The sequence below is a fragment of the Arachis stenosperma genome, chromosome 6 (assembly GCF_014773155.1).
Source record: "Arachis stenosperma cultivar V10309 chromosome 6, arast.V10309.gnm1.PFL2, whole genome shotgun sequence".
In the NCBI taxonomy this organism is placed as follows: Eukaryota; Viridiplantae; Streptophyta; class Magnoliopsida; order Fabales; family Fabaceae; genus Arachis; species Arachis stenosperma.
In genome coordinates, this window is record NC_080382.1 from 29,835,911 (window position 1) to 29,859,154 (window position 23,244).

General features: G+C 40.1%; 1 non-coding gene across 1 annotated transcript; it reads right to left on the minus strand.

Annotated features, from left to right (window-relative positions):
• Nucleotides 1–15,276: 15,276 nt before the first annotated feature.
• LOC130938243 (small nucleolar RNA R71) lies at nt 15,277–15,384 on the minus strand. The gene has a single exon (XR_009069416.1). It is a non-coding gene; the product is annotated as a small nucleolar RNA R71 (small nucleolar RNA).
• Nucleotides 15,385–23,244: the final 7,860 nt, after the last annotated feature.

Genomic DNA, 23,244 nt, shown 5'->3' on the forward strand with positions numbered 1-23,244 from the left:
TATCCTAACCACTTTCTCTCTCCTCACTTTTTCGAAAATCTTCATAAAATATTTTTAAATTCTTTTTTTATTTTATTTTTATTTTTATTTATTTTTATTTTTATTGTCATCTTTTTTTTTTATTTTATTTTGTTATTATTATTTCAAAATTTTTATATATAATAAAATAAATAAAATAAATCCACATCATCTCCCTTTCTCCATCATGGACCTAAGTGGAAATGAATAGTCCAGAAAGACTCTGGGGTCATATGCTAACCCCACTACTGCTTCATATGGGAGTAGTATATGTATACCCTCTATTGGAGTTAGTAATTTTGAGTTGAATCCTCAGCTCATTATCATGGTGCAATAAAGTTGCCAGTATTCCGGTCTTCCACAGGAAGAACCTACAGAGTTTCTGGCACAATTTTTACAAATTGCTGACATAGTACATGATAAAGAAGTAGATCAGAATGTCTACAGATTATTACTGTTTTCATTTGCTGTAAAAGACCAAGCTAAAAGGTAGTTAAATAACCAACCTAAAGCTAGCATAAAGACATGGAAACAACTGTCAGAAAAATTCCTGAATCAATACTTCCCTCCAAAACAGATGACACAGCTAAGGCTGAGCATCCAAGGCTTTAAACAAGGAGATAATGAATCCCTTTATAATGCCTAGGAGAGATACAGAGAGATGCTAAGAAATGCCCCTCTGAAATATTTTCAGAGTGGGTGCAATTAGACATCTTCTATTATGGGCTTACAGAGAGAGCTCAGATATCTCTAGACCACTCAGCTGGTGGATCTATACACATGAGAAAGACAATAGAAGAGGCTTAAGAGCTTATTGATACAGTTGCCAGAAATCAGCATCTGTACCTAAGCAGTGAACCTTCCAACAACGAAGAGGCTAAAACAGTAACTGCTAAACTCAGTCCTATAGAACAAGTTACTGAATTCAATCAGCCACTGGATTTTCTAACAAAACAGCTAGCTGAATTCAAGGAGATACTACAAGAAACAAGAATGGCTAATATGAATATGGAAGTACAGTTGAAGCAAATAGAACAGCAGTTATCAAAACAAATAACAGAAGAATGCTAAGCAGTTCAATTAAGAAGTGGGAAAACATTAAATACCTCACTTCAAGGTAGCAGGAAGCCAAGAAATGAGCAAACTACCCAAACTCTATCTGAGGACAGTAAGAGCCCAGAGAGGAATAATTCTGGCGCTCAAACGCCAGAAAATGGGTGGAAAGCTGGCGTTGAACACCCAAACCATGCTCAGTCCTGGCATTCAACGCCAGAAACAAGCAAGGAATTGGTGTTGTACACCCAAAGAAAGCACAGTTCTGGCATTCAGACGCCAGAAACAGGTGAGGAGTTGGCGTCTAACGCCACTCTAACTTCCATCCCTGGCATTCAAATGCCAGTGGGGGATCAGACACATAAAAGTGCTGATAGCAACTCCTCTAAAAAGGCTTCTCAACCCACGGCTGTAGGAAATAAACCTGCAGCAACTAAAGTTGAGGAATACAAAGCCAAAATGCCTTATCCTTAGAAACTCCGCCAAGCAGAACATGATAAATAATTTGCCCGCTTTGCAGACTATCTCAGGACTCTTGAGATAAAGATTCCGTTTGCAGAGGCACTTGAGCAAATATCCTCTTATGCTAAGTTCATGAAAGAGATCTTAAGTCATAAGAAGGATTGGAGGGAAACTGAGAAAGTTTACCTCACTGAAGAATACAGTGCAGTCATTCTGAAAAGCTTACCTGAGAAGCTTAAAGATCTGAGAAGCTTTATGATACCATGCACATTAGAAGGTACTTGTACTAAGCAAGCTCTATGTGATCTTGGGGCAAGTATTAACCTAATACCTGCAGCTACTATCAAAAAGCTTGGGTTGACTGATGAAGTTAAACCAACCCGGATATGTCTCCAACTTGCTGATGGCTCCATTAAATACCCATCAGGCATAATTGAAGACATGATTGTCAAGGTTGGGCCATTTGCCTTTCCCACTGACTTTGTGGTGCTGGAAATGGAGGAGCACAAGAGTGTAACTCTCATTCTAGGAAGACCTTTCCTAGCAACTAGGACGAACCCTCATTGACATCCAAAAAGGGGAATTGACCCTGAGAGTCAATGAGGACGAGTTTAAGTCAAAGCTATGCAGCATCCAGACACCCAAAATGACTGCATGAGCATTGATATTATTGACTCTCTGGTAAAAGAGGTCAATATGACTGAGAGTCTCGAATCAGAGCTAGAGGAGATCTTTAAAAATGTTCAGCCTGATCTGGAGGAACCAGAGAGAATAATAGAACCTCTGAAAATCCCTCAGGAAGAGAAGAAACCTCCCAAACCCGAGCTCAAATCATTACCACCATCCTTGAAATATGCATTTCTAGGAGAAGGTGATACCTTTCCTGTAATCATAAGCTCTACCTTAGAGCCATAGGAAGAGGAAGCACTAATTCAAGTGCTAAGGACACACAAGACAGCTTTTGGGTGGTCCATCAGTGATCTTAAGGGCATTAGTCCAGCCAGATGCATGCACAAGATCCTATTGGAGGGTGACGCTAAGCCAGTGGTTCAACCACAGAAGTGGCTGAATCTAGCCATGAAGGCGGTGGTGTAGAAGGAGGTCACTAAATTATTAGAGGCTGGGATTATTTATCCTATTTCTGATAGCCCCTGGGTAAGCCCCGTCCAAGTCGTCCCTAAGAAAGGTGGTATGACAGTGGTCCATAATGAAAAAAATGAACTGGTTCCTACAAGAGCAGTTACAGGGTGGCGTATGTGTATTGATTACAGAAAGCTCAACACAGCTACCAGAAAGGATCATTTTCCTTTACCATTCATAGACCAAATGCTAGAAAGACTAGTAGGTCATAAATACTACTACTTCCTGGATGGATATTCAGGTTATAATCAAATTGAAGTAGATCCCAAAGATCAAGAAAAAATAGCATTCACATGTCCATCTGGTGTATTTGCATACAGAAGGATGCCATTTGGTCTGTGCAATGCACCTGCAACCTTTCAGAGGTGCATGCTCTTCATTTTCTCTGATATGGTGGAAAAATTTCTGGAAGTCTTCATGGATGACTTTTCAGTATTTGGAGACTCATTCAGCTCCTGTCTTGACCATCTAGCACTTGTTCTAAAGAGGTGCCAAGAGACCAACCTGGTTTTAAACTGGGAGAAATGTCACTTTATGGTGAATGAAGGAATTGTCCTTGGGTATAAAATTTCGAACAAGGGAATAGAGGTGGATCAAGCTAAGGTAGAGGTAATTGAAAAGTTACCACCACCAGCCAATGTTAAGGCAATCAGAAGCTTTCTGGGGTATGCATGATTCTATAGGAGGTTTATAAAAGATTTTTCAAAAATCGCCAAACCTTTGAGTAATATGCTAGCTGCTGACACGCCATTTATCTTTGATAAAGAGTGTCTGCAGGCGTTTGAGACTCTGAAAGCTAAGTTGGTCACAACACCAGTCATCTCTGCACCAGACTGGACATTACCATTTGAACTGATGTGTGATGCCAGTGACCATGCCATTGGTGCAATGTTGGGACAAAGGCATGACAAGCTTCTGCACGTCATTTACTATGCCAGTCGTGTTTTAAATGACGCACAGAAGAATTACACAACCATAGAAAAAGAGTTACTTGCAGTGGTTTACGCCGTTGACAAGGTCAGATCTTATTTAGTAGGATCAAAAGTGATTGTGTACACTAACCATGCTGCTCTTAAATATCTACTCACAAAAAAGATTCAAAACCCAGACTCATCAGATAGGTGTTGCTTCTGCAAGAGTTTGATATAGAAATAAGAGACAGAAAAGGGACAGAGAATCAAGTAGCAGATCATCTGTCCCGAATAGAACCAGTAGAAGGAGTGTCCCTCCCTCTTACTGAAATCTCTGAAAACTTATCCAGATGAGCACCTCTTTGCCATCTAGGAAGTGCCATGGTTTGCAGACATTGCAAACTACAAGGCAGTGAGATTCATACCCAAAGAGTACAGTAGGCAGCAAACAAAGAAGTTGATCACGGATGCAAAGTACTATCTTTGGGATGAACCGTATCTCTTCAAGAGATGTGCAGACGGAGTAATTCGTAGATGTGTGCCTAAAGAAGAAGCACAAAAGATCCTCTGGCACTGCAATGGATCACAGTATGGAGGACATTTTGGAAGTGAGCGAACAGCTACAAGAGTCCTCCAATATGGCTTCTACTGGCCTACTCTCTATAAAGACTCCCGAGTGTTTGTACTTAATTGTGACAGTTGCCAAAGATCTGGCAATCTGCCTCACAGTTATGCCATGCCTCAACAAGGGATCTTGGAGATTGAGTTGTTTGATGTATGGGGTATTGACTTCATGGGGCCTTTCCTACCATCATACTTAAACACTTATATTCTGGTGGCAGTGGATTATGTATCCAAATGGGTGGAAGCTATTGCAACACCCACTAACGATACTAAGATAGTGCTGAAATTCCTCCAGAAACACATCTTCAGCAGATTTGGTATCCCTAGAATACTAATCAGTGATGGGGCACTCATTTCTGCAATAAATAACTTTACTCTGCTTTGGTTCGATATGAAGTTAGCCACAGGGTAGCTACTCCATATCATCCACAGACAAATGGGCAAGCTGAAGTCTCTAATAGAGAACTTAAAAGAATCCTAGAACGGACTGTGATTAACCGTAGAAGGGATTGGGCAAGAAGCTTGGATGATGCTCTGTGGGCATACAGAACAGCATTCAAGACACCTATAGGAACTTCTCCATACCAGCTGGTGTATGGATAAGCCTGTCACTTGCCAGTAGAACTGGAACACAAGGCCTATTGGGCAACCAGATTCCTAAACCTTGATGCCAAGTTAGCTGGAGAAAAATGATTGCTCCAGTTAAATGAGCTAGAGGAATTCAGACTCAATGCTTTCGAAAATGCAAAAGTTTACAAAGAGAAAGCAAAAAGATGGCATAATAAGAAATTATCATCCATAGTCTTTGAGGCAGGGTAAAAAGTTCTGCTATTTAATTCTAGGCTCAGATTATTCCCTGGGAAATTGAAATCCCGGTAGAGAGGTCCATATGTGATTACAAGTGTGTCACCATATGGATACGTGGAGCTTTAGGATAATGATTCTAACAAAAAGTTCATTGTTAATGGACAGAGAGTTAAACATTATCTTGAAAGCAATTTTGAGCAAGAATGCTCAAAATTGAGACTTGATTAAAGCTCAGTAATAGTCCAGCTAAAGACAATAAAGAAGCGCTTGCTGGGAGGCAACCCAGCCATTTACAAAGCTTATTTGTTAATTAATTGATTTTTACAGGTTTATGTCAATTATCTTCAAGGTAAAATAGCAATTGCTTGAGTTCACAGAGTTACAGAAGGATTTAGAGGATAAAACAGCAAAAAGAAGCTCACTAGTGCAAAAAAAAGCCAGTAAGAGCTGTTTTGGGCGCTGAACGCCCAAAAGAAGCACTTACTGGGTGTTCAACGCCAGTAAGGATAGCCATCTGGGCGTTAAACGCCAGAAAGAAGCATCTTCTGGGCATTGAACGCCAGAAAGAAGCACCTTCTGGGCGTTCAACTTCAGATTTATAGCATCCTGTGCGTTCAGAAAAACACCCAGTGACAAAGGAGTTCCTCGCGTTGAACGCCAGCTAGAAGCAACAACTGTGCGTTGAACACCTAGGAGAAGCTGCAAATGGGCGTTAAACGCCCAAAACATGCAGCGTTTGGGCGTTTAACGCCAGGATTGTGGGGAGGAGGTAATTTCGTTTTTACTTCACATTTATTTCAATTTTCATATTTCAATTCATGATTCCTTGCATAAACATGTTACAAACTCTCATCCTTCAATTCCAAAAATTTTAATCCTAATTTCTAAAATCCCTTTTTCAAAAATATCAAATGTATCTTAATTCATAAACACAAATCCTTTTTTCAAATCCCATCCAACTTCTTTTCAAATCTTTTTTCAAAAAAATCAATTATCTTTTCAAATTAATCCCAAATCTTTAAAAAAAATTTCAGAAATATCTTTTTCAAATATCTTCTATATCTTTTCAATTTTCAATTATATCTTTTTCCTATCATATTTATCTTTTACAAATCATATCTTCTATCCTATCCTTCTTCAAAATTTCGAAAACCCACCCTTCCCTTTAAATCCACTTTCGGCCTCTCTCCTCTCCTCAACAGTTCGAAAACTAGCTCTCCTTCTACCCTCTCCTTTCTTTTCTTTTGCTTGAGGACAAGCAAAACTCTAAGTTTGGTGTGTTTATCCGTGATCACTAAACCATACCCACTAAGATCATGGCTCCTAAAGGAAAACAACCCACTCCAAGAGGCAAGAAAGGGAGTATTCCAAAACCCCTTTGGAATCAAGGGAAGTTCTTAACCAAAGAACATTCAGACATTACTACAAAATAATGGGTCTAAGGTCAGTGATCCTAGAAGTCAAATTCGATCTGAAAGAAGATGAATATCCGGAGATCCAAGAGCAAATTCGAAACAGGAGCTGGAAAATCCTAGCTAATCCTGAAACAAAGGTAGGGAGAAACATGGTTCAGGAATTCTACGCTAATATATGGCAAACAGACAGGCAGAGAATATTTGGAACTGCTCTCTATGACTATCGGACCTTGGTCAGAGGAAAGATTGTTCACATCCACACTGATAAAATCAGGGAGATCTTTAAGCTACCTCAGCTGAAAGATGACCCAGACTCCTTTAATAGGAGAATGATGAGAACAAATAAAGGCCTGGACAAGATTCTAGAGGACATATGCATCCCTGGAGCCAGGTGGACCACCAGCACCAAGGGCGTCCCAAATCAACTCAAGAGAGAAGATCTTAAACCAGTTGCCAGAGGCTGGATGGACTTCATTGGGCGTTCTATACTGCCCACTAGTAACCGCTCTGAGGTCACCGTTAAAAGAGCAGTGATGATTCACTGCATTATGTTGGGAAGAGAAGTGGAAGTTCATCAGCTGATTTTGTGTGAACTTTACATAATTGCAAACAAGAACTCCAAAGATGCTAAATTGGCTTATCCAAGCTTAATATCTATGCTATGTAAAGATGCTGGAGTGAAGATGGGAATAACTGAGTATATCTCAGTTGAGCGACCAATCACCAAAATATCAATGGAAAAACAACAAGTGCAGGATGACCCCATCAAGAGGAGAGCACAGGAATTCCTCCCGAAAATCCCGCAATTTGAATACTGGGAGCATCTTGAAGCATCTGTTACCAAGTTGCAAGAAGCTATGGACCAAATAAAGGAAGAACGGAATAATCAAAATAACACACTTTGCAAATTATTGCTTAGGGAACAAGAAGAGCAAGGGCGTGACTTGAAGGAACTGAAGCGTCAGAAATTATCTTTTGAAGGACCAAGCACCCCACAGACTAGAGGAACATCCACTTCCCAAAATAAAGGTTGTTGAGTCCTAATCTTAGTCTTAACTTTGTGATAGCTGTTCTTATAGGAATTTACCTTAGAAGTTATGTATGAGTAGTATTAATTAGTATATCTATTTTGATTTTATCTCCAAGTAAGCTATAACTTATTTTTCTCATCATCATCAAACATGAATAAAATAGTAAGATTTTTTGAATAAAGAGGCAATATTTTTTTGAGTTCTTAATAAGGAAAATTCTAATTATTTATATGTGGTGGCAATACTTTTTGTCTTCTGAATGAATGCTTGAACAGTGCATATTTTTGATATTGAATTTTATGAATGTTAAAATTGTTGGCTCCTGAAAGAATGATGAACAAGAGAAATATTATTGCTGATCTGAAAAATCATGAAATTGATTCTTGAAGCAAGAAAAAGCAGTGAAAAAAAAAGCAAAAGAGGTAGAAAAAGCCAATAGCTCTTTAAACAAAGGCAAGGGTGAAAAGGATCCAAGGCTTTAAGCATCAATGGTTAGGAGGGCCCAAGGAAGTAAATCCAGGCCTAAGCGGCTAAATCAAGCTCTCCCTAACCATGTGCTTATAGCATGCAGGTCTAAGTGAAAAGCTTGAGACTGAGTGGTTAAAGTCATGATCCAAGGCAAAAGAGTGTGCTTAAGAACTTTGGACACCTCTAATTGGAGACTTGAGCAAAGCTAAGTCACAATCTGAAAAGGTTCACCCAGTTATATGTCTGTGGCATTTATGTATCCGGTAGTAATACTGGAAAACAAAGTGATTAGGGCCACGGCCAAGACTCATCAAGTAGCTGTGTTCAAGAATCTACATACTAAACTAGGAGAATCAATAATACTATCTGAATTATGAGTTCCTATAGATGCCAATCATTCTGAATTTCAAAGGATAAAGTGAGATGGCAAAACTGTTCAGAAGCAAAAAGCTACTAGCCCCGCTCATCTAATTAGAATCTGAGCTTCACTTAAAACTCTGAGATATTATTGCTTCTTAATTTCTTTTTATCCTATTTTATTTATCTAGTTGCTTGGGGACAAGCAAAAGTTTAAGTTTGGTGTTGTGATGAGTGGATATTTTATACGTTTTTTGGGGGTAATTTCATGTAGATTTTAGTATGTTTTAGTTAGTTTTTAGTAGATTTTTATTAGTTTTTAGGAAAAAATTATATTTCTGGACTTTACTATGAGTTTGTGTATTTTTCTGTGTTTTCAGGTATTTTCTGGCTGAAATTGAGGGAGCTGAGCAAAAATCTAATTTAGGCTGAAAAAGGACTGTTGATGCTATTGGATTCTGACCTCCCTGCACTTGGAATGGATTTTTTGGAGCTACAGAAGTCCAATTGCCACGCTCTCAATTGGGTTGGAAAGTAGACATCTAGAGCTTTCCAGAAATATATAATAGTTCATACTTTGCACGAAGATAGATGACGTAAACTGGCGTTCAACGCCAGTTCCATGTTGAAGTCTGGCGTTCAGCGCCAGAAACAGGTTGCAAGTTGGAGTTCAACGCCAGAAATAGGTTACAACCTGGCGTTCGACTCCAGAAACAGCCCAGGCACGTGAGAAGCTTAAGTCTCAGCCCCAGCACACACCAAGTGGGCCCCAGAAGTGAATTTCTGCACTATTCATCTTAGTTTACTCATTTTCTGTAAACCTAGGCTACTAGTTTAGTATTTAAACAACTTTTAGAGACTTATTTTGTATCTCATGACATTTTAGATCTGAATTATATCCTCTTTGATGGCATAAGTCTCTAAACTCCATTGTTGGGGGTGAGGAGCTCTGCAGCGTCTCGATGAATTAATGCAATTATTTTTGTTTCCATTCAAACATGCTTGTTCCTATCTAAGATGTCATTCGCGCTTCACTATGAAGAAGGTGATGATCCGTGACACTCATCACCTTCCTTAATCCATGAACGTGTGCCTGACAACCACCTCCGTTCTACATCAGATTGAATGAGTATCTCTTAGATTTCTTAATAAGAATCTTCGTGGTATAAGCTAGGATTTATGGTGGCATTCATGAGAATCTGGAAAGTCTGAACCTTGTCTGTGGTATTCCTAGTAGGATTCAATGATTGAATGGCTGTGACGAGCTTCAAACTCGTGATTGTTGGGCGTAGTGACAGATGCAAAAGGATCAATGGATCCTATTCCGACATGATCGAGAACTAACAGATGATTAGCCGTGCTGTGACAGAGCATTTGGACCATTTTCACTGAGAGATGGGAAGTAGCCATTGACAACGGTGACGCCCTACATACAGCTTGCCATGGGAGGAGCCTTGCGTGTGTTAAGAGGAGGACAAGAGAAAAGCTGAAATTCAGAGGACAAAGCATCTCCAAAACTCCAAAATATTCTCCATTATTGAGTAACAATTACTTATTCCAAACACTTTCACTTTTTACAATTAAATTCAAAGAACCTTATCGGCATCCTGACTAAGATTAATAAGATAACCATAGCTTGCTTCATACCAACAATCTCCGTGGGATCGACCCTTACTCACGTAAGGTATTACTTGGACGACCCAGTGCACTTGCTGGTTAGTTATGCGGATTGCAAAAGTGCGATTGCAATTTTCGTGCACCACCTATCTCTAGAGCATGCAGAGCTCATTCATGAGAGGATAGGAAGAAAATTCACTGTCAAGGGCAAAAATCTGAGCCCATACTCAGCTCCGTAAGGAGCTAAAGGTCAAGCTAGTGACTTTAAAAGATCGCTTGTTGGGAGGCAACCCAAGTTTACTCAACCATATCTATTTTCTTTTGTTTTTTATTTTAGTTGTTAGAGTCATGATCATATGCATTAGTCAAGAGACAAAATTCACAGCAGTGAAAATATAGCACTCTGGATGGAGTGTCAAAGTTGAATGCCAGTGAGGAAGCCCTCACTGGGCGTTCAACGCCCCAAGAGGGGAACATTGCTAGCGTTGAACGCCGGCTAGAGAGCAGCCCCTGAGCGTTCAAATGCTAGTGCAGAGAAGCAGAGAATCTGGAATTTCCTAGCCTCTCAGGACCAAGAGGTCCCACGGAAGCTCCACTGCCCCACCTTCTTCTTCCCCAGTAATCATATTTACTCGAGGACGACCAAAACTCTTAAGTTTGGTGTTGCAAAAGCCTTGCTTTGTGACTTTTACCACTCTTAAGTATAGAAGAAGAGGATGGAGTAAATTAGGAAGCATGCACATGAACCTTGTGCAGCCGCCTCAACGAAGACAAAGGAGTGACATTGAAGAGATCAAGCACTACATGGGATCCGCAAGGAGGAGGACTAGCCACCATCATTCAGGTGGATTCGTTCTCTTTTACTCCTTTCCTATTATTTTTCTATTTTTTTTCTTTATTTATCTGTTCTCTTGTTCTAGTTACATGATCATTTGCATTGATGTCTTTAAGTTGTAAAATGTTCCATATATCTCTCACCTTGCTTAAATGATTTTTTTTTGAAAATAATTGAGAGATGCATGAATTTCAAGTTTAAATAAGATTAGTTTAATTATGTTGATGTGGTGTCATTTGTTTTTGTTTTCTGAATATATGATTAAATAGTGCATATTTGAAGTTGAAATTTATGAATGTTGGCTCTTGAAAGAATAAGGAAAAAGGAAAGTATTATTGGTGATCTGAAAAATCCATAAATTGATTCTTGAATCAAGAAAAATCAGCAAAAAGAAAAGGAAAAAGCTTGCATGCGAAAAAAAAAAGAAAAGTGGCAAAAAAATAAAAAGAAAGAAATAAATTAAAATCAACCACAAAAAAGCCAATAGCCCTTAAAACCAAAAGACAAGGGTAAAAGGGCCCAAGGCTTTGAGCATCAGTGGTTAGGACGGCCCAAAGGAATAAATTCCTGGCCTAAGCGGCTAAACCAAGCTGTCCCTAACTGATGAGCGGATAATTTGTATGCTTTTTGGCATTGTTTTTAGTATGTTTTAGTATCTTTTAGTTAGTTTTTAGTATTTTTATTAGTTTTTAGTTAAAATTCACTTTTCTGGACTTTACTATGAGTTTGTGTGTTTTTCTGTGATTTCAGGTATTTTCTGGCTGAAATTGAGGGACCTGAGCAAAAATCTGATCCAGAGACTCAAAAGGACTGCAGATGCTGTTGGATTCTGACCTCCCTGCACTCGAAGTGGATTTTCTGGAGCTACAGAAGCCCAATTGGCGCGCTCTCAACGGCGTTGGAAAGTAGACATCCTGGGCTTTCCAGCAATATATAATAGTTCATACTTTGCCCAAGATTTGATGGCCCAAACCGGCGTTCAAAGTCACCTCAAGAAATTCCAGCGTTAAACGCCGGAACTGGCACCTAATTGGGAGTTAAACGCCCAAACTGGCACTAAAGCTGGCGTTTAACTCCAAGGAGAGTCTCTACACGAAAAGCTTCATTGCTCAGCCCAAGCACACACCAAGTGGGCCGGAAGTGGATTTTTATGTCATTTACTCATCTATGTACTAGTTTTCTATAAGTAGGACCTTTTACTATTGTATTTAGAAGACTTTGGTAGCTATCTTCGTTTATGCTATCTTAGACCTTTGGGAGGCTGGCCATTCGGCCATGCCTAGACCTTATGCTTATGTATTTTCAACGGTGGAGTTTCTACACACCATAGATTAAGGTGTGGAGCTCTGCTGTACCTCGAGTATTAATGCAATTACTATTGTTCTTCCATTCAATTCCGCTTGTTCTTTATCCAAGATATCACTTGTTCTTCAACATGATGAAGGTGATGATTGACGCCCATCACCATTCTCACTCATGAACAAGGTGACTGACAACCATTCTTGTTCTACAAGCATCTGAGGCTTAGTGAATATCTCTTGGATTTCCGATTGCACGATGCATGGTTGATCGCCTGACAACCGAGTGCTCGCCTGACAAACGAGCCAACCATTCCGTGAGATCAGAGTCTTCGTGGTATAGGCAGGACTTGATGGCAGCATTCAAGAGAATCCGGAAGGTCTAACCTTGTCTGTGGTATTCTGAGTAGGATTCAATGATTGAATGACTGTGACGTGCTTCAAACCTGTAACCTACTGGGCGTTAGTGACAGACGCAAAAGAGGGATTCTATTCCGGTAGGGGAGGGAACCAAACCGGTGATTGGCAGTACTGTGACAGAGTGCGTGCATTAGCTTTCACTGCGCGGATGGGAGGTAGCTGCTGACAACAGTGAAACCCTACACGAGCTTGCCATGGAAAGGAGTAAGAAGGATTGGATGAAGGCAGTAGGAAAGCAGAGAGACGGAAGGGAAGGCATCTTCATACACTTGTCTGAAGCTCTTACACCAATGATATGCATAAGTATCACTATCTTTATTTTATATTATTTTCGTTCATCATCATATACATTTGAGTTTGCCTGACTAAGATTTACAAGATGACCATAGCTTGCTTCAATGCTAACAATCTCCGTGGGATCGACCCTTACTCACGTAAGGTATTACTTGGACGACCCAGTGCACTTGCTGGTTAGTTGTGCGAAGTTGTGTAATGCCATGGTATTGAGCTACCCAGTTTTTGGAGCCATTACCGGGGATTATGAGAGTTGTGAAAAAGTATTGTTCACAATTTCGCGCACCATGTTTTTGGCGCCGTTGCCGGGGATTGTTCAAGTTTTGAGCAAGCTTTTGGTAACAATGCCTGGGATTGTTCTAGTTTGGACAACTGACGGTTCATCTTGTTGCTTAGATTAGGTATTTTTTTTTCGAAATTCTTGAAGGTGAATTCTAGAGTTTCATGATGATTTGTTGAAATCTGGCTGGCTGAGAAGCCATGTCTAATCTGATTGGACCGAGGTTTCAACTTATCACCACAAGAGCTTGATGATTTTCATCAATTTTGCTTTTGGAGCAGTGATCCGCTAAGGCTTGGCTGACCTTTGGTCATGTCTAGTGTTTTGGACCGAAGCTTTCTTTGAAAGCTTGGCTGGCTGTGAAGCCATGTCTAATTCCTGGACCGGAGTCTTAGACTAGCATTGCACTGATTCCTGGAATTCTCATTAAGAATTTTGATACCTTTTTCCACTTAATTTTCGAAAAACACAAAAAATTTACAAAATCATAAAAACAAAAAAAAAATATTTGCTGTTTCTTGCTTAAGTCTAGTGTCTCATCTTAAGTTTGGTGTCAATTGCATGCATTCATTCATGTGTCTTAAGGATCTTCAAGTAATTCTTGATGATTTCTTACTCTGATCTTTGAATTCTTTTGGCTTGAGTATTTATGTGTCTCATATAGTGTCAGTAGTACACAAACTACTAAGTTTGGTGTCTTGCATGCATTGTTATTTGATTCTTGTTGCATTTTGATTATTAAAAATCCAAAAATATTTTTAATTTGTGTCTTTTCAAGTCAATAATACAAAGAATTGAAGATTCAGAACATACTGCAGAGGAATTATACAGAAAAAGCTGAGCATTCAAAAATGCCCAGTGAAGAAGGCAGACTGGCGTTTAAACGCCAGCCAGGGTACCTGGTTGGGCGTTTAACGCCCAAAAAAGGTAGCATTTTGGGCGTTAAACGCCAGAATGTATACCATTCTGGGCGTTTAACGCCAGGATGGTGCTAGGGGGAAGATTTTGTTTTCAAATCAATCTTTTTTTCAAGTTTTCAAAGTTTTTCAAAACCAAATCTTTTTCAAATCATATCTTTTCAATCAAATGTTTTCAAAATCAATTTCTTTCCTTTTTCAAAGATACTTACTAACAATTAATGATTTGATTGAACATTTTTTGCCTTTTCTATTAAGGAGGGTTTTATGTTTGAATCATATCTTTTCTTGTTAGGCAAGTCATCAATTTTATTTTTTTTAAATCACATCTTTTCAAATTGTTTTCAAATCATATCCTTTAAAATTGTTTTCAAATCATATCTTCTCAATCACATCTTTTTAAAACCATAACTTTTCAATCAAATCTTTTTAATCACATTTTTTTTAATGGTTTTCAATCAAATCTTTTTAATTTCTAATTTCAAAATCTTTTTCAAAAATCACTTGATTTCTTTTTCACTTTTAATTTTCGAAAATTATCAATCAAATTTTCAAAATGTTTTCAAAATCTTTTAATTGAATTTTCGAAAATTCTCTTCCCTCCTTCCCACATCCTTCTATTTATGGAGTACCACTCCTTCTAAATGCACAATTCGAACCTTATCTAATTAAAGTTCGAATTCTTCTTCTCCTTCTTCTTACTATTTCTCTTTTCCTCTGACACTTCAAGGAATCTCTATACTGTGACATAGAGGATTCCACATTTTCTTTTCTCTCCTCTTTCATATGAGCAGGAGCAGAGACAAAGGCATTCTTGTTGAAGCTGATCCTGAACCTGAAAGGACCCTGAAGAGAAAGCTAAGAGAAGCTAAAGCATAACTCTCTTTAGAGGACCTGACCGAATTCTTCAAAGAAGAAGAACACATGGCAGCCGAAAACAACAATAATGCCAACAATGCAAGGAAGGTGCTGGGTGACTTTACTGCACCTACTCCTGATTTCTATGGGAGAAGCATCTCTATCCCTGCCATTGGAGCAAACAACTTTGAGCTAAAGCCTCAATTAGTTTCTCTAATGCAACAGAATTGCAAGTTCCATGGACTTCCAATGGAAGATCCTCATCAGTTCTTAGCTGAATTCTTGCAAATCTGTGACACAGTCAAGACTAATGGGGTTAACCCTGAGGTCTACAGACTGATGCTATTCCCTTTTGCTGTAAGAGACAGAGCTAGAATATGGTTGGATTCTCAACCTAAAGAAAGCCTGGACTCTTGGGAAAAGCTAGTCAATGCCTTCTTGGCAAAGTTCTTTCCACCACAAAGATGGAGTAAGCTTAGAGTGGAAGTCCAAACCTTCAGACAGAAGGATGGAGAATCCCTCTATGAAGCTTGGGAAAGATACAAACAATTAATCAGAAGATGTCCTTCAGACATGCTTTCTGAATGGAGCATCATAGGTATTTTCTATGATGGTCTCTCTGAACTATCCAAGATGTCTTTGGATAGCTCTGCTGGAGGATCTCTTCATCTGAAGAAGACGCCTGCAGAAGCTCAAGAGCTCATTGAAATGGTTGCAAATAACCAATTCATGTACACTTCTGAAAGGAATCCTGTGAACAATGGGACTAGTCAGAAGAAAGGAGTTCTTGAGATTGACACTCTGAATGCCATATCGGCTCAGAACAAGATATTGACTCAACAAGTCAATTTGATTTCTCAAAGTCTGTCTGGAATGCAAAATGCACCAAACAGTACTAAGGATGCTTCATCTGAGGAAGAAGCTTATGATCCTGAGAACCCTTCAATGGAAGAGGTGAATTACCTAGGAGAACCCTATGAAACACCTATAATTCTTCATGGAGAAATCACCCAAATTTCTCATGGAAGAATCAAGAGAGACCTCAACAAGGTTTCAATAACAATAATGGTGGAAGAAACAGGTTTAGCAATGACAAGCCTTTTCCATCATCTTCTCAGCAACAGACAGAGAGTTCTAAGCAGAATACTTCTGACTTAGCAACAATGGTCTCTGATCTAATAAAGACCACTCAAAGTTTCATGAATGAAACAAGGTCCTCCATCAGAAATTTGGAAGGACAAGTGGGACAGCTGAGCAAGAAAATTACTGAACTCCCTCCCAGTACTCTTCCAAGTAATACAGAAAAAAATCCAAAAGGAGAGTGCAAAGCCATAAACATGGCCGAATATGGAGAGGAAAGAGAGGAGGAGGACGCCACTGAGGAAGACCTCAGTGGACGTGTACCAATCTCCTCTGAGTTCCTCAGTGAGGAACAATGGGAATCTGAGGCTCAAAATGAGACCATAGAGATTCCATTGGACTTACTTCTGCCATTCATGAGCTCTGATGAGTATTCTTCCCCTGAAGAGGATGAGTAGGTCACTGAAGAGCAAGTTGCTAAATACCTTGGAGCAATCATGAAGCTAAATGACAAGTTATTTGGAAATGAGACTTGGGAGGAAGAACCACCTTTGCTCACCAAAGAACTGGATGACTTGTCTAGGCAGAAACTGCCTCTAAAGAGGCAAGATCCTGGGAAGTTTTCTATACCTTGTACCATAGGCACCATGACCTTCAAAAAGGCCTTGTGTGACTTAGGGTCAAGTGTAAACCTCATGCCCCTCTCTGTAATGGAGAAATTAGGGATCTTTGAGGTGCAAGCTGCAAGAATCTCATTAGAGATGGCAGACAATTCAAGAAAACAAGCTCAAGGACTTGTAGAGAATGTTTTGGTGAAGATTGAAGACCATTACATCCCTACTGATTTCATAGTCCTAGAGACTGGGAAGTGCATGGATGAATCCATCATCCTTGGCAGACCCTTCCTAGCCACAGCAAAGGCTGTGATTGATGTTGATAGAGGAGAGTTGATCATTCAAGTGAATGGAGAATCCTTGGTGTTTGAGGCCCAAGGACATCCCTCTATCATCATGGAGAGGAAGCATGAAGAGCTTCTCTCAAAACAGAGCCAAGCAGAGCCCCCACAGTCAAACTCTAAGTTTGGTGTTGGGAGGCCACAACCAAACTCTAAGTTTGGTGTTGAACCCCCACATTCAAGCTCTAAGTTTGGTGTTGGGAGGTTCCAACACGGTTCTGAGTATTTCTGAGGCTCCATGAGAGTCCTCTGTCAAGCTAATGACATTAAAGAAGCGCTTGTTGGGAGGCAACCCAATGTTTTATAGTTAACTATTTTCTTTTGTTATTTTATCTTTTTTGTAGGTTGATGATCATAAGAAGTCACAAAAACAATGAAAAAAGCAAAAACAGAATGAAAAACAGGAAGAAAAATAGCACACCCTGGAGGAGAAGAAGCTGGCGTTCAAACGCCAGTAATGCTAGCTGTTGGGCGTTTAACGCCCAGTCTGGCACCATTCTGGGCGTTTAACGCCAGAAAGGGGCACCAGACTGGCGTTAAACGCCAGTAAAGGGCAACAACCTGGCGTTAAACGCCAGGAATGGGCACCAGCCCGGCGTTTAACGCCAGAAATAGCTCAAACGTGATTTTGAGCAACATTTGGTGCAGGGATGACTTTTCCTTGACACCACAGGATCTGTGGACCCCACAGGACCCCACCATCACTCTCTCTTCTTCCCCCATTCACCAATCACCTCAATACCTCTTCCCCAAAAAACCCTTCACCTATCAAATCCCATCTATCTCTTCACCACTCACATCTATCCTTCATAAATCCCCACCAACCTCACCCTTCAAATTCAAACCACTTTCCCTCCCAAACCCACCCATCATGGCCGAACCATTACCCCCCTCTCTCCTATATATACCCTTCTTCAACCCTTCATTTTCACACAACCCACCCCTTCTTCCCTTCTTGGCCAACCACCTTCCCCCTCTTCCTCATTTCCTTCTTCTACTCTCTTCTTTCTTCTTTTGCTCGAGGACGAGCAAACATTTTAAGTTTGGTGTGGTAAAAGCGTGCTTTTTCATAACCATTTATGGCATCCAAGGCCGGAGAAACCTCTAAAAAGAGGAAAGGGAAGGCAAAAGCTTCCACCTCCGAGTCATGGGAGATGGATAGATTCCTCTCAAGGGTGCATCAAGTCCACTTCTATGAAGTTGTGGCCTTGAAGAAGGTGATCCCCGAAGTCCCCTTTTCACTCAAAAAGGGTGAATATCCGGAGATCCGCCATGAGATCCGAAGAAGAGGTTGGGAAGTGCTTACCAACCCCATTCAACAAGTCGGAATCTTAATGGTTCAAGAGTTCTATGCCAATGCATGGATCACCAAGAACCATGACCAAAGTGTGAACCCGAATCCAAAGAATTATCTCACTATGGTTCGGGGGAAATACTTGGATTTTAGTCCGGAGAGTGTGAGGGTGGCGTTCAACTTGCCTATGATGCAAGGAGATGAGCACCCTTACACTAGAAGGGTCAACTTTGATCAAAGGTTGGACCAAGTCCTCACAACCATATGTGAAGAGGGCGCACAATGGAAGCAAGATTCAAGAGGAAAGCCGGTTCAATTAAGAAGGCATGACCTCAAGCCCGTGGCTAGAGGATGGTTAGAGTTCATACAACGCTCAATCATTCCCACTAGCAACCGGTCCGAAGTTACCATAGACCGGGCCATCATGATCCATAGCATCATGATTGGAGAAGAAATAGAAGTTCATGAGGTTATAGCCCAAGAACTCTACAAGGTGGCGGACAAGACCTCCACTTTGGCAAGGTTAGCCTTTCCTCATCTCATCTGTCACCTCTGTTATTCAGTTGGAGTTGACATAGAGGGAGATACCCCCATTGATGAGGACAAGCCCATCACCAAGAAAAGGATGGAATACACAAGAGACCCCTCTCACCATGAGATCCCTGAGATTCCTCAAGGGATGCACTTTCCTCCACAAAATTATTGGGAGCAACTAAACACCTCCCTAGGAGAGTTGAGTTCCAACATGGGACAACTAAGGGTGGAGCATCAAGAACACTCCATTCTCCTCCATGAAATTAGAGAAGACCAAAGAATCATGAGGGAGGAGCAACAAAGACAAGGAAGAGACATTGAGGAGCTCAAGCACTCCATAGGATCTTCAAGAGCAAGAAAGAGCCGCCATCACTAAGGTGGACCCGTTCCTTGATTTCCTTGTTCTTTATTCTTCTGTTTTTCGATTTTTATGCTTTATGTTTGTCCATGTTTGTGTCTTGTGATCATTAGTATCTTAGTGTCTATGCCTTAAAGTTATGAATGTCCTATGAATCCATCACCTTTCTTGAATAAAAACGTGCTTAATTGAGAAAGGAAAGAATTGCATGAATTCTGAATTTTATAATAGTTTAATTATTTTGATGTGGTGGCAACACTTTTGTTCTCTGAATGTATGCTTGAACAGTGCATATGTCTTTTGAACTTGTGGTTCATGAATGTTGGCTCTTGAAAGAATGATGAAAAAGGAGACATATTACTGAGGATCTGAAAAATCATTAAAAATGATTCTTGAAGCAAGAAAAAGCAGAAAAAAAAGAGAAAAAGCAAACGAAAAAAAAAAGAGAAAAAAAAGAAAAACCGAAAAAAAAGAGAAAGAAAAAAAAAAGAATAAGAGTTGTGATCCAAGGCAAATAAGAGTGTGCTTAAGAACCCTGGACACCTCTAATTGGGGACTTTAGCAAAGCTGAGTCACAATCTGAAAAGGTTCACCCAATTATGTGTCTGTGGCATGTATGTATCCGGTGGTAATACTGGAAGACAGAGTGCTTTGGGCCACGGCCAAGACTCAAGAAATAGCTATGTTCAAGAATCATCATACTTTACTAGGAGAATCATTAACACTATCTGGATTCTGAGTTCCTAAAGAAGCCAATCATTTTGAATTACAAGGGATAGAGTGAGATGCCAAAACTATTCAGAGGCAAAAAGGTAAAAGCCCCGCTCATCTAATTAATACTGATCTTCATAGATGTTTTTGGAGTTCATTGCATATTCTCTTCGTTTTATCTTATTTGATCTTTAGTTGCTTGGGGACAAGCAACAATTTAAGTTTGGTGTTGTGATGAGCGGATAATTTGTATGCTTTTTGGCATTGTTTTTAGTATGTTTTTAGTATCTTTTAGTTAGTTTTTAGTATATTTTTATTAGTTTTTAGTTAAAATTCACTTTTCTGGACTTTACTATGAGTTTGTGTGTTTTTCTGTGATTTCAGGTATTTTCTGGCTGAAATTGAGGGACCTGAGCAAAAATCTGATCCAGAGACTCAAAAGGACTGCAGATGCTGTTGGATTCTGACCTCCCTGCACTCGAAGTGGATTTTCTGGAGCTACAGAAGCCCAATTGGCGCGCTCTCAACGGCGTTGGAAAGTAGACATCCTGGGCTTTCCAGCAATATATAATAGTCCATACTTTGCCCAAGATTTGATGGCCCAAACCGGCGTTCAAAGTCACCTCAAGAAATTCCAGCGTTAAACGCCGGAACTGGCACCTAATTGGGAGTTAAACGCCCAAACTGGCACTAAAGCTGGCGTTTAACTCCAAGGAGAGTCTCTACACGAAAAAGCTTCATTGCTCAGCCCAAGCACACACCAAGTGGGCCCGGAAGTGGATTTTTATGTCATTTACTCATCTATGTACTAGTTTTCTATAAGTAGGACCTTTTACTATTGTATTTAGAAGACTTTGGTAGCTATCTTCGTTTATGCTATCTTAGACCTTTGGGAGGCTGGCCATTCGGCCATGCCTAGACCTTATGCTTATGTATTTTCAACGGTGGAGTTTCTACACACCATAGATTAAGGTGTGGAGCTCTGCTGTACCTCGAGTATTAATGCAATTACTATTGTTCTTCCATTCAATTCCGCTTGTTCTTTATCCAAGATATCACTTGTTCTTCAACATGATGAAGGTGATGATTGACGCCCATCACCATTCTCACTCATGAACAAGGTGACTGACAACCATTCTTGTTCTACAAGCATCTGAGGCTTAGTGAATATCTCTTGGATTCCCGATTGCACGATGCATGGTTGATCGCCTGACAACCGAGTGCTCGCCAGAAGTCCAATTGCCACGCTCTCAATTGGGTTGGAAAGTAGACATCTAGAGCTTTCCAGAAATATATAATAGTTCATACTTTGCACGAAGATAGATGACGTAAACTGGCGTTCAACGCCAGTTCCATGTTGAAGTCTGGCGTTCAGCGCCAGAAACAGGTTGCAAGTTGGAGTTCAACGCCAGAAATAGGTTACAACCTGGCGTTCGACTCCAGAAACAGCCCAGGCACGTGAGAAGCTTAAGTCTCAGCCCCAGCACACACCAAGTGGGCCCCAGAAGTGAATTTCTGCACTATTCATCTTAGTTTACTCATTTTCTGTAAACCTAGGCTACTAGTTTAGTATTTAAACAACTTTTAGAGACTTATTTTGTATCTCATGACATTTTAGATCTGAATTATATCCTCTTTGATGGCATAAGTCTCTAAACTCCATTGTTGGGGGTGAGGAGCTCTGCAGCGTCTCGATGAATTAATGCAATTATTTTTGTTTTCCATTCAAACATGCTTGTTCCTATCTAAGATGTTCATTCGCGCTTCACTATGAAGAAGGTGATGATCCGTGACACTCATCACCTTCCTTAATCCATGAACGTGTGCCTGACAACCACCTCCGTTCTACATCAGATTGAATGAGTATCTCTTAGATTTCTTAATAAGAATCTTCGTGGTATAAGCTAGGATTTATGGTGGCATTCATGAGAATCTGGAAAGTCTGAACCTTGTCTGTGGTATTCCTAGTAGGATTCAATGATTGAATGGCTGTGACGAGCTTCAAACTCGTGATTGTTGGGCGTAGTGACAGATGCAAAAGGATCAATGGATCCTATTCCGACATGATCGAGAACTAACAGATGATTAGCCGTGCTGTGACAGAGCATTTGGACCATTTTCACTGAGAGGATGGGAAGTAGCCATTGACAACGGTGACGCCCTACATACAGCTTGCCATGGGAGGAGCCTTGCGTGTGTTAAGAGGAGGACAAGAGAAAAGCTGAAATTCAGAGGACAAAGCATCTCCAAAACTCCAAAATATTCTCCATTATTGAGTAACAATTACTTATTCCAAACACTTTCACTTTTTACAATTAAATTCAAAGAACCTTATCGGCATCCTGACTAAGATTAATAAGATAACCATAGCTTGCTTCATACCAACAATCTCCGTGGGATCGACCCTTACTCACGTAAGGTATTACTTGGACGACCCAGTGCACTTTCTGGTTAGTTATGCGGATTGCAAAAGTGCGATTGCAATTTTCGTGCACCACCTATCTCTAGAGCATGCAGAGCTCATTCATGAGAGGATAGGAAGAAAATTCACTGTCAAGGGCAAAAATCTGAGCCCATACTCAGCTCCGTAAGGAGCTAAAGGTCAAGCTAGTGACTTTAAAAGATCGCTTGTTGGGAGGCAACCCAAGTTTACTCAACCATATCTATTTTCTTTTGTTTTTATTTTAGTTGTTAGAGTCATGATCATATGCATTAGTCAAGAGACAAAATTCACAGCAGTGAAAATATAGCACTCTGGATGGAGTGTCAAAGTTGAATGCCAGTGAGGAAGCCCTCACTGGGCGTTCAACGCCCCAAGAGGGGAACATTGCTAGCGTTGAACGCCGGCTAGAGAGCAGCCCCTGAGCGTTCAAATGCTAGTGCAGAGAAGCAGAGAATCTGGAATTTCCTAGCCTCTCAGGACCAAGAGGTCCCACGGAAGCTCCACCTGCCCCACCTTCTTCTTCCCCAGTAATCATATTTACTCGAGGACGACCAAAACTCTTAAGTTTGGTGTTGCAAAAGCCTTGCTTTGTGACTTTTACCACTCTTAAGTATAGAAGAAGAGGATGGAGTAAATTAGGAAGCATGCACATGAACCTTGTGCAGCCGCCTCAACGAAGACAAAGGAGTGACATTGAAGAGATCAAGCACTACATGGGATCCGCAAGGAGGAGGACTAGCCACCATCATTCAGGTGGATTCGTTCTCTTTTACTCCTTTCCTATTATTTTTCTGTTTTTTTTCTGTTTATTTATCTGTTCTCTTGTTCTAGTTACATGATCATTTGCATTGATGTCTTTAAGTTGTAAAATGTTCCATATATCTCTCACCTTGCTTAAATGATTTTTTTTTGAAAATAATTGAGAGATGCATGAATTTCAAGTTTAAAATAAGATTAGTTTAATTATGTTGATGTGGTGTCATTTGTTTTTGTTTTCTGAATATATGATTAAATAGTGCATATTTGAAGTTGAAATTTATGAATGTTGGCTCTTGAAAGAATAA